Raw genomic sequence first — 12,144 nt, 5'->3', positions numbered from 1 at the left:
TGTCATATTGAAAACAGTGGACTGAGGTATGAGTGGTGCCATGCTGATTACAGCAGAAAGTAATGATGGCAATCAGAAGGTTTTGTTTGTGTGCGTGCGTGTGTGCCACTGGCTGGCCTGGGGCATACCAGAGCTGACTGTCAATCCATTGGGCCAGGTAATGTCGCACTTCGATGGGGAAGTGCTGGCCGTATAGCGCCTGCATCTGGTGCAATGCCTCCCCCTGCAGCTGCTGTGCCTGGACCCACATCGACATGGTGCTCCTGAGGAACCAGCATCCGGGGGGGTGGGGGGGGATGATCATGACAGCTGCAGCATTTGAAGAAAAGTCATGACGTCATGAGTCATGATGAGTACTGTGGAAAATGCTGTGACTGCAATATGTTTAGCTTTAATCAGCAGAAAGGTGAGTCACAGTTGATATATTTAAATGGCTTTGACGTAAGTTCATGGCTAAATTGTGGATTCACAATCAACAGAGAAATGATCATTTTCCCACTACACACCCTCCAAAACAACGCAACAGCCCAAGTGCAGCGTAATTTTTTCAGGCAGCAGTGTAACAGGCCTTTACTCTGTTATAAACCTAGCGAGAACTATGAATCCTAATTAAGACCCCAATTCCAATGAAGTTCGGACGTTGTGTCAAATGTAAATTAAAAACAATACGATTTGCAAATTCTCTTCAAGTCAGTTTGTTCTTTTTTGTCTAGTTTGAGAGGTCCTGTCAGTTATATACCCTTCAAAAAAATAAATCAAGAAATTCATGACCACAAATTTCTATGACCGTGGAAACAAACAACAAATTATCTTTTTTGTTTAAGAGCAGAACTATGTAATTTTGGTCAGTTTTTTTTTGCCATTTTGTCCGTTTTTGGTTGCATTCTTCTCTACAGAGCTCCCCCTACAGCTCAGGTGTACATATGTCACAAAACAGTCATAAAAAAACAGTAACAGGAAACATTGCCTTTTTTTTTTCTTTTGTTTCCCCACAGTGAGAACAGTGAGTACAACATGTTTATTCAAAATGATTCAGACATTTGCACAAGATGTTGACAGTATTGTACACAGCTCTGAGGAACTGAAAAACTGACAATTATGCATTCATCCTACAGGAGGAGGAGTTATACAGTCTGATTGCCACAGGTGGGAAGGACCTTCTGTGGCATTTTGTGGAGCACCTTGGTGGTTTCAGTCTTTTGCTGAAGGTGCTCTGACAGGACGTCAGTCTAGCATGCAGGGGGTGGCAGGTGTTGTCACGGATGTGAGCAGTTTTCTCAACATCCTCTACTCCAACACCTCCATCACAGACTCCAGCTCCACCCCCAGGACAGAGCCCGCTCTCCTGATGAGCTTCTTGAGTTTGTTTGTGTCAGCTGCCTTCAGCCTGCTGCCTCAGCACACTACAGCATAGAAGATGATGCTGGAGACCAAAGAGTGATAAAACATCTGCAACATATTTCTGCAGAAATTGAAAGATCTGAGCCTCCTGAGGAAGTAAATTGGCTCTGACCTTTCTTATACACGGCATCTGTGTGTACAGTCCAGTCTGTTGTCTATGTGAACACCCAGGTAATTGTAGTAGTCCACAATGTCCATCTCAGTTAATAATAACTGGGTTCAGACAGGTCTTTCTTCTTGAGCACAGGGACCAGACATGAGGTTTTGCACCGCTCAGGAACAACCATCTGGCTCAGGCTTAAGTTAAAGATGTGCTGGAAAATCTCACACAGGTGGACAGCACATCCCTTCAGCACTCTGGGGCTGAGGCCATCAGGACCTGCCTCCTTTCCTGGACACAGGCAACTAAATTGTCTTCTCACCTCCTCCACAGTGATGATAATGGGAGGCACGTTGGTGGGAGGAGGGGGGTGGTAATAATTGGGGTGTGAGGTGAGTGCACAGGGGAGAAGGAGCACAGAGGAGCTGAGGGAGGGTGGGAAGACTCCATGTTGTCAAACGTGTTGAGGAACTCTTTGGTCTCATGAAGATCTCTTTCCATCATCTGGTCTGCCATATGGTCCGCCTATGACCAGCGATGGTTCTTATCCCCTTCCACAACTCCCTCATGTTGTTCTGCTGGAGCTTGCTCTCCAGCTTCCTCCTGTAACTGTCCTTCTTGCTGCACCTTCTTCAGCTGCTCTCTGTCTCCACTCCTGAATGCAGCCTTCTTCCTGTTCAGTGTCACCTTGATGTTCTTGGTCACCCACGGTTTGTTGTTGGGGTAATGGCACACAGTCTTGGTTAGGATGATATTGTCTGTACAGAAGTTAATATAATCAATTATGCAGTCTGTAATGCTTTCAATGTCCTCCCCCTGCGCATCATAGAGTACACCCCAATCGGTTGATTCAAAACATCCATGAAGACTGTCTTCTGCCTCCTGTGCCCACCTCTGAACCACTCAGGTGGTCACAGGTTGCCGTCAAACTGCAGGGATGTAGTTTGGCTCTTAACAAACCAGGTTATAGTCCACAGTGGGGGGAGGGCTGGGCCACTGTATGCATCCTTGACATTAGCATACAGCAGGTCGATTGTCTTATTATTTCTTGTTTTACAATCCACAAACTGCTTGAAAGTGGAAAGGGATGTTGACAGGGTAACATTGTTAAAATCCCAAGAGATAGCAATGAAAACACTGGGATGCAGCGTCAGCAGCCTCACTGTCGTGGAGGTGAGGATGTCACTGGTCTGCGATGTGTCACCCGCCAGCGGATCGTAAACAGTGAGGACAATGGTGTGTGAAAACTGTCTTGTCAAATAATAAGGACGAAGACTCACTGGCAGCAGCTCAATGTCTAGATTACATACACAATCCTTCACTGTAACATCTCCTGGATTGCACTACTACTTGTTCACGTAAACAGCGACCCCCTCGCCTTTTTTTCCCCCCGCTGTCGGCACAGCTCTGGTCTGCTCACACCAGTTGAAAGGCAGTTAAATTCACCACAGCGTCTGGAATGTTGTTGTGCAGCCATGTCTCCATGGAGCACAGGACCAAGCCCTCACACAACATCCTGTCAATCCTCACAAGTGATCTTAGTTCGTCCATTTTGTTTTCCAGCAATCTTACATTTCCCATAACAACGGAAGGAAGATACAGCCAATATCTCCTCCTCATTTGCCTCCATCTCCTCCTGGCTCTACAGCCCTAGTATTTCCTTCGTAGCTCATTGGGGATCTCTTGTCTTTCCCTGTTCGGGCTGCTGCCTCCGAGGTCAATCAGGTGGTCCCTCATGTAAACAAAAGAGCCCAAACGCCGCTCCGCCATGACCTCTCTCAGGAAAAACACTTCCAACACCAGGAGGCCAGTAATTAACAAGTAAACCAACATATATTCAATGTCCAATAAATTATTAAAACTATTCACTAAAGAAAGTCGAGGAAGAAGAAATAAATCATAAAACAAGGTTAAATGACACAATAATGAGGAGCACTCTGGCAAGTAGTGTTGGGCGAAATGAAGCGAGGCTTCCTCCAACAGCATTTTTTGTTATCCTGCCAAAAAAGCTTTTGCAAGATATACTCAACAAAAATATAAACGCAACACTTTTGGTTTTGCTACCATTTTGTATGAGATGAACTCAAAGATCTAAAACTTTTTCCATATACACAATATCACCATTTCCCTCAAATATTGTTCACAAACCAGTCTAAATCTGTGATAGTGAGCACTTCTCCTTTGCTGAGATAATCCATCCCACCTCACAGGTGTGCCATACCAAGATGCTGATTAGACACCATGATTAGTGCACAGGTGTGCCTTAGACTGCCCACAATAAAAGGCCACTCTGAAAGGTACAGTTTTGTTTTATTGGGGGGGGATACCAGTCAGTATCTGGTGTGACCACCATCTGCCTCATGCAGTGCAACACATCTCCTTCGCATCATCCGTGAAGAGAACACCTCTCCAATGTGCCAAATGCCAGCGAATGTGAGCATTTGCCCACTCAAATCGGTTACGACGACGAACTGGAGTCAGGTCGAGACCCTGATGAGGACGACGAGCATGCAGATGAGCTTCCCTGAGGCGGTTTCTGACAGTTTGTGCAGAAATGCTTTGGTTATGCAAACCGATTGTTTCAGCAGCTGTCCGAGTGGCTTGTCTCAGACGATCTTGGAGGTGAACATGCTGGATGTGGAGGTCCTGGGCTGGTGTGGTTACACGTGGTCTGCGGTTGTGAGGCTGGTTGGATGTACTGCCAAATTCTCTGAAACGCCTTTGGAGACGGCTTATGGTAGAGAAATGAACATTCAATACACGAGCAACAGCTCTGGTTAACATTCCTGCTGTCAGCATGCCAATTGCACGCTCCCTCAAATCTTGCGACATCTGTGGCATTGTGCTGTGTGATAAAACTGCACCTTTCAGAGTGGCCTTTTATTGTGGGCAGTCTAAGGCACACCTGTGCACTAATCATGGTGTCTAATCAGCATCTTGATATGGCACACCTGTGAGGTGGGATGGATTATCTCAGCAAAGGAGAAGTGCTCACTATCACAGATTTAGACTGCTTTGTGAACAATATTTGAGAGAAATGGTGATATTGTGTATGTGGAGAAAGTTTTAGATCTTTGAGTTCATCTCATACAAAATTGGAGCAAAACCAAAAGTGTTGCGTTTATATTTTTGTTCAGTGTATGTTGCTCAGTATATATTGTATTTTTTGTTTGTTTGTTTTGGTAATCATTACATTTTTCACCTTTTTACTAGGGCTGGGCAAGGTAACACGTTAAAATGAATTTAAAAGAGTAAAAAACATAGTAATATACTATGTCAGTATGCTAGCCATACAAAAGAGAAAATAAGTGCATCTTAAGTCTGGAATTGAGTCTGGAATTAAGTCTCTACAGAATCTGAGTATTTTATTGATGCAGGGAGATCATTCCACTTATCTTCTTTATGTTATTATGTTGTCTGATTTTCTTTTTTCTATTTCTTCAGTTTTGTAAAACCTTGTAATTGTTAGAGTGACCGTCTAGTCTGCTTGAGGTTTCTTCTTCAAATCATCAGAGGGAGTTTTTCCTTACCACTGTCACCTGTGTGCTTGCTCTGGGGGTTGGTAAGGTTAGACCTTACCTGTGTGAAAGGCCTTGAGGCTAGGGATGGGTATCGATAAGATTTTATCGATATCAATACCATTATCGGTTCCGCTTATCAATCCGATTCCTTATCGATACCTCGTGAATTTTTTTGTGTACTAAAAGTACGCTTTACAGGATTTCTATGTCAAAGAGCTTTTTCTTATTGTGCACCTGCTCTGTGGAATGGTCTTCCTGCGACTGTGAGACAGTCAGAGTCCGTGCACATTTTTAAGTCAAGACTTAACGCCTATTTTTATTCTCTTTCTTATGAATAGTTTTTATTTTTATCTGTTTTATTCTTTTACTTCTGTTTGTAATTATGCATTTGAATTTTTTTTTATTTAATTTTTTTTATGTTGAACTGTTCTATGTGAGGTGCCTTGAGATGGCTTTTGTTGTGATTTGCGTTTTATAAGCCAATTAAATTGAAATTGAATAGAAACTGAACAACATTTTATCGAGTCTTAAAGTAAATAAATATGAAATTGGTCACTGGATCCTTAAACTTTGGACATAAACTCTACACAGTGGATCCTTGGTCTCTGGACATAAATAGAAATAAACAAAATCTGTAGTTTTTGTCAAAAGCGTTTCTTTACAGACATTACTGGCATGAATGACTTTCCATATATTTGAGCTGAGCTCTTGCAGCTGTGCTGTGCTGCACTCCAGGATGTAATTTATAAAGAACGCAGCACGTCTCATTTTGGGAGGGGAAAAAAGTTTTAGTTGATTGTAGTTTCTTGTCTGTATTACAACGTTTGTAAGCAGTGTCATTTTATTCAAAGCGGCAATTCGTTTTGAAGTTATTAATTCCGACCAGACTGTCTCGGCAGAGAGCCGCGCAGCGTTTGGAGCTGTGCCAATGGAAAGGAGGACGATTCTTGTTTTTTGACTGCAACAAGACATGAGTCCCATTTAGTGACTTTAATCCACACAAAGGTGACTCATGATATTTTAATGACTTTGAGAGGGGTTAAGAAGCGGATTTTCCGTTTCTGAAACGCAGTGAATCAAAGAACCATAAGCCAGTGGATTGAAGCATTGTTTCATTGGTTCACGCTTCAAAGTGGTGTCGCGCTGCAGAAATGGTTGATGTCGCTGTAAGGAATGATCATTTTCCCTACAAACACCCTCAAAAACAATGGCTGCGCTGAAGGACCAATAAGGGAATCATTAAGCAAAAAGGCTATTGATATCGGTGGATCAAATCATTTCTTAACGACACTCGAAAAGAAAACGTTCTCGATACCCATCCCTACTTGAGGCAACTTTGTTGTGATTTGGCACTGCATAAATGAAAATAAATTGAAAACTGAGAAGTCCACACACAGTTGTCAGCAGGGGTTGTACACGCCTCAGTGGGCCTGTCCCCATGACAGAGTCACTTTCAACCACTGAAAGCGTCGTCACGACTGCCGAAAACATCCAAGCCAACTTCCTTGACACCGTGAGGGGAGAAATATCAAAGACAATTGAAGAGGAACTTAAAAGTGCCTTGGTGGACAACTTCAACGTCCTCAAGACCGAGTCAGAAATTGCTAGCATCTCTGCAGCTATCAGATCTGTAATAAATCAAATGAAGGCACCTCGCTGCAGTCCACCGTAACCAGCCTTCAAAGCCAGCTCGTAACTTTAAAAGACAGGTGTAAGGATATGGAGGGCAGAATGCGATGGGGAAACAGGATAGTCGGTGTTGACGAGCACAGAGGCACCAGCATGCCAGAGTCAGAGTCTAAAATGCAAAGACAAATGTTGCAACTAGGCCGAGATATAAACGTTGACCGATTCCATCGCCTACAGGGATTTGGAGGACCAGGAGATTGGGAACGTCCACAAGTGCTAATCGCTAAACTCCACTCTGACGGAGACAAGGTTAAAATTCTGAAGAGGGCACAGGACCATGCCCCGCTGAAATACAACGGGAGACAGTCGCAATTTTCCCCGACTACATGATCAAAGTCGCCAGGGCTGCCTTTTCATTAGTACGGAAAGAGCTATGGGGACGGAAAGGAGTTGGGTATGGCTTGTTTTACCCGGCTAGACACCCGATCACTGTTAACGACCAAGAAAAGGAGTTTGTGTATCCGAAAAAGGCAATGGAGTACGTCCGAAAGCTACACACAGAGACTGAAGACTGATTATCCCGCTGTTTCACGGTAGGACTTAAGTCTTGCATCTTTGAGTAACTTTCTGACAGGAATTTTCAATATATTATCAATCAATGTCTTTACTTTGATTTGCTGTCTGTCTTTGATCTCATTCTTCATATACACATTTATATATATATGTGTTTCATTTAATATTACTCTCTTAGTTAATCATTGAATTGCTAAAGTAATTATATCCACTAAACTGTTTAAGTAATCATTAAACTGCTCACACGGAAAGATGAACACTCACAAGGAAAGTGTGAGTGTAGACTATGTTTTTGCTAAGACCAGGGTTCTAGCTAGCGCCAACTTGCGTTACGGCCCGTTACGCTATAATTTTGGACCATTACGCTTATTTTGGACCGTTACGATTTTCAATACAGCATCTGTAACCAATCATTTCTGCAGCGCTACTCCAGTTTGAATTGCTTCGACTGAATGGCTCGTGGCTCTTTGATTCGCTGCTCTTCAGAAGCGGTAAGCGGCTTCTTAACCCCTCTGAAAGCCATTAAAATATAATGAGTCACTTTTGTGTGGATTAAAGTCACTAACTGGGAGTCTTGTCAAGAATCGTCCTCCGTTTTTTCACAGCTTCAAATGCTGTGTGGCTCTCTGCTGAGACAGAGCCCGTTCGGAATTAATAACTTCAAAATGAATCGCCGCTTTAAATAAAATGACACCTCTTACAAACGTTGCAATACAGACAAGAAACTATAATCGACTAAAAAGTTTTTTTCCCTCCCAAAATGAGATGTCTGGCATTATTTATAAACCTGACCTGCAGCACAGTTGCAAGAGCTCAGCTCATAGGTATGGAAAGATGTTCATGCCAATAATAATGTCTAAAAGGAAATGCTTTTGACAAAAAACAGATTTTATTTTTGTTCATGTCCAGAGATCAAGGATCCACCATGCAGAGTTTATTATGTCCAGAGTTTAAGGATCCAGTAACCAAATTTCATATTTATTTACTTTAAGACTCAATAAAATGCCGTTCAATTTCAATTTAATCAGCTTAGAAAACGCCAAATTACAACAAAAGCTATCTCATGGTGCCTCACACAGAACAGTTCAGCATAAAAAAATTAAAATAAATAAATAAATAAAAATTTCAAATACCTAATTAAAAACAGAAGTAAAAGAATAAAACACAAAATAAAAACTACTCATAAGAAAGAGCATAAAAATAGGTTTTAAGTTTTGAATTAAAAATGTCCACGGACTCACACGGAACATGAAAAGTTGAAAATGTCTTCGGCAGACAAAATATACTACACCTCTTATCTGTCTGGAAAGGAAAGGAAAGGAAAAAGGGGGTCTCCGTACTCATTCACAGGCATGTCAATTTTATAAAAACATCTGTGCTCAAGGATATGGAGGGCAGATATATCCTAGTTAATGGGCTGATTGATGGCATAGAAGTATCCCTCATTAATGTATATGCACCAAATGAAGATGACCCAGGCTTTATTTAAACGCTATTTAACAAGTTATGCCGTGTGCACACCAGACGACACGCGAGCGACGGCAGCGACAGGTTGCCATGTAATCCCTATGAAAGGACGCGTTGTGGCGCTACACAATGCGCCGCGATGAACGCGAATAAAGCAACGCAATTTTGAGCGATTGGCGCATTTGTGGCGTGATATCGCTTCGCGTTGCCCTCCTCCCCAAGTTGAAAAATCTGAACTTTATCGTCTTGTCGGCCAATCAGGGACTGGATATGTATTGACATGGAGATGTCTGGAGCTTATACTTGATGTGGTCATGTCCTGTCTCTGGCAGCCAGCCTGTGAGCAGGACTTATGTCCCTTTTATCCTTCATTTCACAATTATGACAGAGTTTGAGGGGACAGCGAGCAGCCGCACCGCCGCAGCGGCACTTTTTTTTTCACGTGCGTGCACACGAACGAATCGTCCACGAAGATTATTTTATTTATTAATGACATAGATGTATAATAAGACAAATGGTGACTGGTTTATAACAATTATGACAGAGTTTGAGGGGGAGAGCAAGCAGCCGCACCGCAGCAACCGCACCGCAGCAGCCGCACCGCAGTGAGTGCCTTGTATGGCAGCACCCTGACATCAGGGTGAATGTGAGGCATTATTTGTAAAGCGCTTTGAGCGTCTGATGCAGATGGAAAAGCGCTACATAAATGCAGTCCATTTACTATTTATCTACCAAGCCATATGAAACGCCACAGTGTAGCTGCAATATATTGTGCACCAATATAACAACACAATTTTCTGGCAGGTTTTAACAATAATAATTCATCACTGAAGTAAATGTGCATGGTGGAAAAGAATAAGCACAAGTAGGCCTAGGACTGGCCTCAAGTTGGAAAAGTTGTTCCCTGCCTTAGTGAGACTTCTGGCCCCGAGGAGGAAGCTGGTCTCTCATAGTCCAGACAGTAGGAGGCGAGTGCAGCCATAAGCAGGCACTCATGTACTCTCTGTCTGCATCAGATTCTAGATTTGGACATTCATGACAGGTGTTGCTCTGGATTTGAGCTCAATGTCATTTTTCAGTGTGAGGATCCAGGTTGAAGAGTGATGCCACTTTGGACAATATACAGTCCACATCTATATTTTCCCCAAATGGAAAACAGAGAAAACTGACAACAGGCTCTTTGGATGCAAAGTCAGTGAAGTGCCTGTCAAATTCTGACAAGATGCTCTGCATGTGATCATCATAACGTGCACTCTTATGATCCATGTTCTTTGTACTGGTACTTAAATTCTGTGTCCATGTGTGGAAAGTTCTGCAGGTCACACTGTTGCAACCTGCTTGATAGTGTATGTAATATGCTTTTAAACTTGCTTTCAAATTTAAAAGCTGTGCATATTCAGCATGATTTGAACGTTTCAGAAATTCTTTAATTTCAGGCAGAAGACCGTTCCAGAAAGGGCTGGACCAAAAGGCGCAGGACACGCAGGCATGGAAAAGATTGCAGGAGTGTGCAGAAAACCTGAAAAACAAAATGCTTGTGTGCCGTGGTGGCTGCTGTATCGATTGTATTATGTTACTAAGCCATATACGAGGTCTGTTAGAAAAGTATCCGACCTTTTTATTTTTTTCAAAAACCATATGGATTTGAATCACGTGTGATTGCATCAGCCAAGGTTGAACCTTCGTGCGCATGCGTGAGTTTTTTCACGCCTGTCAGTTGCGTCATTCGCCTGTGAGCAGGCTTTTTGTGAGCAGTGGTCCACCCCTCTCGTCGGATTTTTATTGCGAATAAATGTCTGAACGATTTGGAGCTTTGCTGCATCAATTTTTTCCAGAAACTGTGAGAGACCTCCACGTGGTAACCATTCGGAAAATTCAAATGGCTTTCAGGGACGATTTTATGGGGATTACACAGATTAAGGAGTGCTCCAGCCGGTTTAAAGACCGCCCACAGTTGCTGAGAGGGCGCTGCGCTCCGAGCGCCGATCGGCAGGCTGAAACCCCGCTGAAACAACCAGATCATTTCCAATGTGAAGGCTTTGTTGATCCGGGACGTCATCTGACTTACACAAAAATGGCAGGAGACGTGGACATCAGTACTTTTTCGGCACATTCCACTGTTACAGGAGTTTTTTTCATGGGAAGAAAAGCGGACGGAAGCGCCACCGTGCCGCTCATGGCGCGGCACAAAACCACCTCCGTGTTGGTCTCACAGGACGGCTTTGAGATGGCTTTCAGACGGCTGTCGGTGGGTTTTCAGTCGTGTGACTAACCGAGAAAGTGTGGATGAGCCTGGACATGCCAGAACATGTCCTGTGAGGCTTCATCACGGCGTTGCTTTGCGCCATGCGGCTCCACCGCTCCTCTCACAGTTTCTGGAAAAAACTAATGCAGCTAAGCTCCAAATCGTTCAGGCATTTATTTGCAATAAAAATTCGACGAGAGGGGTGGACCACTGCTCACACAAAGCCTGCTCACAGGCGAATGACGCAACCGACAGGCGTGAAAAAACTCACGCTTGCGCACAAAGGTTCAAGCTTGGCTGATGCAATCACATGTGATTTAAATCCATATGTTTTTTTAAAAAAAAACAAAAAGGTCGGATACTTTTCTAACAGACCTCGTATATTGATGTATAACACAAAACTGTCAAAAGGGGTAATAGAGATACGTGTAAAGATGACTGAATATATCATCAGAGCAGTAAACTGATCAGTCCATGTGAACGTCGCGCAGAACACTGCTGCGTTCATGTACCGTTGGAAATTACAGGACTTTTTTGTTGTTTCAAACTCAGCAGTTGCTTGTGGCAGGTGTGTTGATTTTGTTTTATTTTTGGTATTAAAAAATCATTATATCCACACAAAAGATTAATTCTGGCCTATATAAGGTGCCTGAGCCCAGTGAAGCAGACCCCCCACCCACATAAAAAAAAAAAAAAATCCAAGCAAACAAGTGTAATTTCTGATGGTACATGAACGTAGCACCAGCGATCTGCGCGGTATTCATGCGGACTGATCAATTTACTGTTCTGATGATATAGGCAATTATCTTTACACATATTCATTACTCCTTCTGACAGTTTTGTGTTATGAGGTGAGCTATACTTTATTGATCTCACAGTGGAGAAATTATGTTTACACTCCAGTTACCTCAGACAGCAATTAGTCCACAATTATTACTTGTTTACCATAATAATGGCACACATCAGAATTAAAGACAGCACATACACATTTGACATTGTTTATGTGCACTAAATTTGAAGAAATTCGTTATCCGAATTGAGGCAAGTGGGTGAAGGTCACGCAGAAACCCTGAGTTGCGCCACCGTCAGCTTGGGGGGGAGGAACGGGGACCAGCAGCAGCTAAAACCGTGCCGCCCCCGCAGAAGGGAAGGGGTGACGTGAGCAGAAGCCAGAGTGGGGTGTGTGATGGGGGTAGGAGAGGGAGTGG

General features: G+C 43.2%; 1 long non-coding RNA gene across 1 annotated transcript in view; it reads right to left on the bottom strand.

Annotated features, from left to right (window-relative positions):
- The window catches only part of LOC117530840, a 71,073-nt gene that overhangs the window by 28,906 nt on the left and 30,023 nt on the right, over positions 1-12,144 (bottom strand). Inside the window, exon 2 of the long non-coding RNA XR_004566459.1 lies at positions 129-263. This is a non-coding gene — a long non-coding RNA (uncharacterized LOC117530840). The remainder of the gene's footprint in view (positions 1-128; positions 264-12,144) is intronic.

Source organism: Thalassophryne amazonica, chromosome 18, assembly GCF_902500255.1.
Source record: "Thalassophryne amazonica chromosome 18, fThaAma1.1, whole genome shotgun sequence".
Classification (NCBI taxonomy): Eukaryota; Metazoa; Chordata; class Actinopteri; order Batrachoidiformes; family Batrachoididae; genus Thalassophryne; species Thalassophryne amazonica.
Note: the sequence above shows the minus strand (reverse complement) of the source record. Positions and strands in the feature narration are given on the sequence as shown.